This window comes from Cynara cardunculus, unplaced genomic scaffold, assembly GCF_001531365.2.
Source record: "Cynara cardunculus var. scolymus isolate 2C unplaced genomic scaffold, CcrdV1 Un_Scaffold_1848, whole genome shotgun sequence".
NCBI lineage: Eukaryota > Viridiplantae > Streptophyta > Magnoliopsida > Asterales > Asteraceae > Cynara > Cynara cardunculus.
Genome location: NW_020200893.1, coordinates 75,865 through 81,967, shown reverse-complemented (window position 1 = coordinate 81,967; position 6,103 = coordinate 75,865).

Below are 6,103 nucleotides of genomic sequence, written 5' to 3'. Positions count from 1 at the left end.
CCAATGACCTTTCAGGTCAATAGCACATGCGCGTAACACATCCTATGATGTTTGAATTGTCCTTTCACTTTGACCATGAGTTTAAGGATGATATGTCGTGCTCATTTTGATCTGTTTTCGGAAACTCTTCCAAAAGTTTGAAGTGAAACAACGATCTAGATCTGACACAATTGATATTGGTACACCATATCTCGAAACAATCTCGTCAATATACATTTTGGCTGATATTTCAAAGGTTTGTGTTTCTCTTATCGGTAAAAAGTGTGTTGTCTTGGTTAATCGATCAAAGATAACCCATATAGCATCAGAACTTTTGGGGTTTTTGGAAACCTTGTAACAAAGTCCATAGTGATATGTTCCCATTTCCAAACAGCAATGTCTAGCAGCTATAACTGTCCATAGGGTCTTTGGTGTTCAATCTTAACTTTTAGACATGTAAGACATTTTTTGACGTAATTAGCCACAGTCTTCTTCAATTCTGACCACCAATACAAAGTTTTTAAGTCTTTGTACATCTTATAGGTTCCAGGGTGACTGAATACTTGGATTTGTGTGCTTCATCCAGAATTACTTAGCTACAGTTGCCTATTCTTGGAACCCTGATTCATCCTTGAAACCTTTTGATACCTTTATCATCAGTTTCCAATAATTTATACTGCCTGAAAATCCTTTCTCCCTTCTGATTGTCTTGCTTCAATGCTTCCTGTTGTGCTTCTTGAACCTTTTCCAACAAGGTGTTTGTAGCCATCAAATTTAATGCCTTAATTCGTATGGGTTTAGTTGGTTATTTTTGGCTTAAGGCATATGCTACAATGTTAGCCTTCCCTGGATGGTATTTGATTTCACAATCATAGTCGTTTAGTAATTCTATCCAATGTCATTGCCTCATATTTAATTCTTCTTGATTGAATTAATACTTGAGGCTTTTATGATCCGTGTAGAGTACACATTTTGTACCATACAGATAGTGCCTCCAAATTTTCAAAGCAAAAACTATTGCATCCAATTTCAGATCATGTGTTGGGTATCGTTTCTCGTGTTCCTTTAACTTGGGTGATGAGAAGGCAATTACTTTACCTTTTTTCATAAGCACACATCCCAAGCCTTGTTTAGATGCATCATTATATACTGCAAAGTCTTCTATTCCCTGGGGCAGACTTAAAACTGGTGTGCTACATGGCTTATTCTTTAAAGATTGAAAAGTCGCTTCTTGCGTAGTTTCCCAATCGAACCTACAATCCTTTCTTGTTAATGATGTAAGTGGAGTTGCTATTTTAGAGAAGTCTTGAATTAATTGTCGATAGTATCCGGCTAGTCCAAGAAAACTTCATACATCAGTTGTTGATCGTGGGGTTTCCCATTTCATTATGCACCCGATCTTGCTATGCTACCATGGTATCTTTTTCATTAATAATATGTCCTAGGAACTGGACTTCTCAAATCCAAAATTCACACTTCTGAAATTTTGCATAAAGTTTTTCATGCTTTAATAGCCAAAGTCATTCTTATGTGTTGCTCATAATACTCTTCTTGTCTTTTGGAGTAAATGAAAATATCATCAACGAATACTATGATGAATTTATCTAGATACGGCTTACATATCCGATTTATAAGATCCATAAACACAGCTGGTGCATTTGTCAGGCCAAAAAGCATGACTATAAACTCATAATTCCTATATCGTGTTCGGAATGCGATTTTTGGATGTCTTCTTCCCATATTGTTAACTAATGATATCCTGATCGTAGGTCTATTTTTTAGAAGAAACTTGCTCCTTGCAACTGATCAAACAAATCATCTATTCGTGGTAAGGGATATCAATTTTTAATCGTCACCTTATTGAGTTCCCGGTAATCGATGTGCATCCTCATAGTTCCATCCTTCTTTTTGACAAAGAGTATTGGTGCTTCCCAAGGTGACGAACTTGGACGAATAAATTATTTATCAAGCAATTGTTGTAGTTGTTTCAAAAGTTCCTGTATCGGATGGTGCAAGCCTGTATGGTGCTCGTGCTATGGGTACTGCTCCAGGTACTAGGTCAATATGGAATTCTACTTGTCTCTCAGGTGGTAGTCTGGGTAATTCATCCGAAAATACCTCTGGATATTCACAGACTACTGGCACTTCTTCTATTTGTTTCCTTTCTTTCTTTGTATTTATCAAATATGCTAAATAAGTTTCACATCCTTTACGTATACACTTCCTTGCTTTTAAAACTGAGATAAAGTTGAAGGGATTCTTTTTGTGACTAATATAAATGATTATTTCCTTACCATCCTTATTTTCAATTTTCACTATCTTCTTATGACAAACTATATGAGCTTGATTTTCTGATAATCAATCCATGCCTATAATGACATCAAATTCACTAATAAACATTGGTAGAATCTTAATAGTGAAATAATGTCCGTCTATTTCTAAAGAGCAATTTTCATAGACTTCATTTATGCTTGTGATTCTTCCATCTACAATTTCTATTTCTATCTTTTGGTCTAACTTCTTAGATGTACAATTTAATTTTTTGCAAAATTTTGTAGACACCATTGACTTATTAGCTCCAAAATCAAAGAATATTTTGGCAGGCTTTTTATCAATTAGGATGATACCTGTTACCATGTCCGGTATTACTTTCGTTTCCTCAGCAGTGAGTTGGAATATCTTTCCTCTGACATTTCCAACTTCTGTTTTGTTTTTGCTAGTGGTTGCTAAAGCTTTTTGCACGTTCTTAGGCTTTAGGCAATTGTACACAAGATGTCCGGTTGAATCACAATTGTAGCAATTTTTCTTTCAGGACAATTGCTAGATATATGACCAGGTTGGCCACATTTATAGCATACCTTGTTGCCCATCATACATTCTCCACTATGGTTCTTATTGCACTTAGGACAAATTGGTTTATCAGTTGTCTTTGTACCAATATTCCTTGCTTTCTCGGATGTTCTGCCAAAGTTTTTGTCTTCAAACTTTCTTTTTTCGTTTGGTTGGTAGCCATTGGGCATATATCTTTTTCAGCTTAGATTGCCAAATCTACAGCTTCTTGGAAAGTATTTGGTTGAGACATATTGACCAATTATCGTAAGTCTTTTCTTAAACCATGTATGAAACGATCTACCTTTCGACCTTCTGTTATTATCATATTAGTTGCAAATCGAGACTTTTCCATAAATACTTCTACATATTCTTCCACATATCTATTTCCTTACTCAAGTTTTATAAATTCTTCCTCCATCATTTTCACTCGGGTATTTGGACACTACCTTTGATTGATTAGATGTTTGAATTCATCCCATGACATCGTTGTTGCTCCCGTGATACCTCGGGTACCCTGAATGATTTTCCACCAATGGAGTGCATTAAATTTTAACTTGGTGGAAACAAACCTTACTTGTTGATTGGGGGCACATTGACATGTTTCAAAACAATTTTCCATGTCATCAAGCCAATTTGTCGCAGCTATGGGTCCTTCTTTCCCTTCAAATATAGAAGGACAAGTATCTTTGAATGGTAATCACATCCTCGAGTTTGACCATTATCAGGTTCATGTCTTATTTGATTTTCTCCAGTTGTTGCTCCATGTACTAAGCTTTGATTCATAGCTGCCTGAAATTGAGCTATTATAGCTGGTAGACTCTCCTGGATGCTTCGAGAGATTTCTGTTGCTATATCAATTCTTTCAGTAGAATCGACTAAATTTGTTGGCCTATCCCCTTGTGGGTTTGCTTCACGTCTACTTCCTTGTCTTCGTGGTCTAGTATTCTCTGAATTGTTTTTATTTCTCCTTCGAATGTTCATTCTACAAAATAATATCGTCAGTATATAAAGATAAGATTCGATTTCATATATGTCATATATCGTACAAAATTGGAACATTTGGTACAAAACTTGAGGAAGTGGTAAACTTTTCCTCTTTTTTTTTCTCTTATATATGTGTATTTGCATACATAGATACATACATAAATATACATATATACATACATATATATATATATATATTCTATCAGAAAATTACAAGGGGCATGATGGGTTCTAAAGAAATCTCTAAATTGCCATGTCGGTTGGAGATCGAGGGTACCTTCTATTGGGTGATGATATTTCTTAATCCATAGCTTAGCCCTCTTTGTCATGTATGTTGCTTTATATTTTCAAAAGCGGATCCTATCTTTGATCCTTGCTATGATGGTTCTTTTGGCAATCTCTATCTCTTGTTCATAGATTCTGCATCTGAGATCGAGTTCCCAATTTCTATTATCTAATTCGACTGCTTGATCCCGAACCCGTTCGTATTCTTCAATACTTGTTGGTACCAAAGTTAAATTTTCAATTTCTTCATCAACCGGTACGTCCTCCTCTTGATATACATAACTAATTTGATCTTCTATGATAGTCTCATCATCATATATGCAATTATCCATATCATAGTGATAAGTGTTAATTTATTAACCTTATTACATCATTTTCTTAACCATTTTCCGTTGTTTTATTTGCCCATTAGTGTCCTATTTGAGTCTTTTTATATCTTTTTCGTATATTAGTAGTTATATTGTATATYTAATGTTAATTCCCTGTTTATGCAGGTTTTTGAGCATTTTTGGGCCCGGTCCTGCAGCAGTCCTATAGGACCAGGAGTGGCAGGGTCCTATAGGACCTGTCCGAGAGCTGGAAAACTGCTTGGGCCGTGGAATAATGGRCTAATTCAAGAAGAAGGCTTGGTCAACACCCATGGGCTTAGTCAAAGCCCAGCTTGGAAGGGTCTTTTGTCTTATTAGTTGGCATCCACAATGAAGCTTCTCTTTACCTATTTAAAGGAGTGTTGACCTTTGTAATTGACACTTAACTTTCAYTTAGACTTTCACTTAACTTGTTATTTTACTCTTTTCTCACTTGCCTTGGGATCATCTTGCTACCTACTCTCTTCACCAACAAAAGTCATCTAGTTTCTTAACCATCTCATTGTACTTTTTGTAACTTTGTGATAATCTTGTGTTGGCTATTCTCAAGAACATCATTTTGGTGCTAAGCTTTTGTTTATCATATTTAATATTTCAANTTTTAAGGTCTAAGGTATTTTTGTTTTGTTATTTGGAATTTGGTGCCCTGTTTCCTCTGTTTTGGCATGAGTACCTGTTGTCCTAGTAGTTTTGATCTGCTGTTTTTCCTCTGTTTTAACAAACCATGATTTGTTGTTTTAGACTACTTCATAGAGTAGCTTTCTCTCTCATTGTTTCCAGGGCCAATGCATTTTGTTTCTGCTATTTGAAATTCATGAGGCTTCCCTCTGTTTTGACAACAGTATCAGTTGTTGGTACCATTTGCCATTGCTGTTTGTTACTAGTTAATTATTCTTTGCTGTTTTAAGAATGCATTCTTAGGTTATGCATTTTCTTTTGTATTTTAATTTGCTGTTTTATAGAAGTAGCTTTGTCACTTTTGGTTTGCTAAAACAGAACCCAGCTTTGCTTTCCTTTTGTTTGCTGTTTTAACATAATGAAAATCTTTTATTTTTGTTGTTTTAATCCTAGCTTTTAGTTAAATGTTTTGAGTTATTATTTGCTGTTTTCAACTACCTTATGTAGTAAGATTGATGCATGCATGGGTTAAGTCTGTTATTCTTGTTCTATCTATTTTGGTAATGGCATATAACCAATGTTATGGTTATGATTCCAATCTTTGCTGTTTTAACATGTTTTTTATTGTTTAAACTTTGAATTTTTTTTAGCTGTAGTGTTTATTTGTTGTWTTAAGCTTAGCTTYTATTCTATTTGCTGTTTTATGTGGTAGTCTTTTTCTTCTAYTTTGCTATTTTTAGATTGCACTTTCATTTTACTGTTTAGACATAAGGTAATGATACACTTATAGTCTGTTGTCCAGAGTWGCTGTATTATAGATTTTGCTGTTTGTAGTCTCATGAAGCCCCATGCCATGAATTCTTTGYTGTKTTTAAGTATTACCTTGAGTTTTGTTTAAACCCTTTGTCATATCTTAGGCCATTTGCTGTTTTGGAGTGTTATGCATTGCTGCCATGCACTTTCTTTTGTTGTTTTAGAGCATGTCTACTGTTTTAAGCCTAAGACAGTCATGCTTATGCCCTTTATTTGCTGTTTTT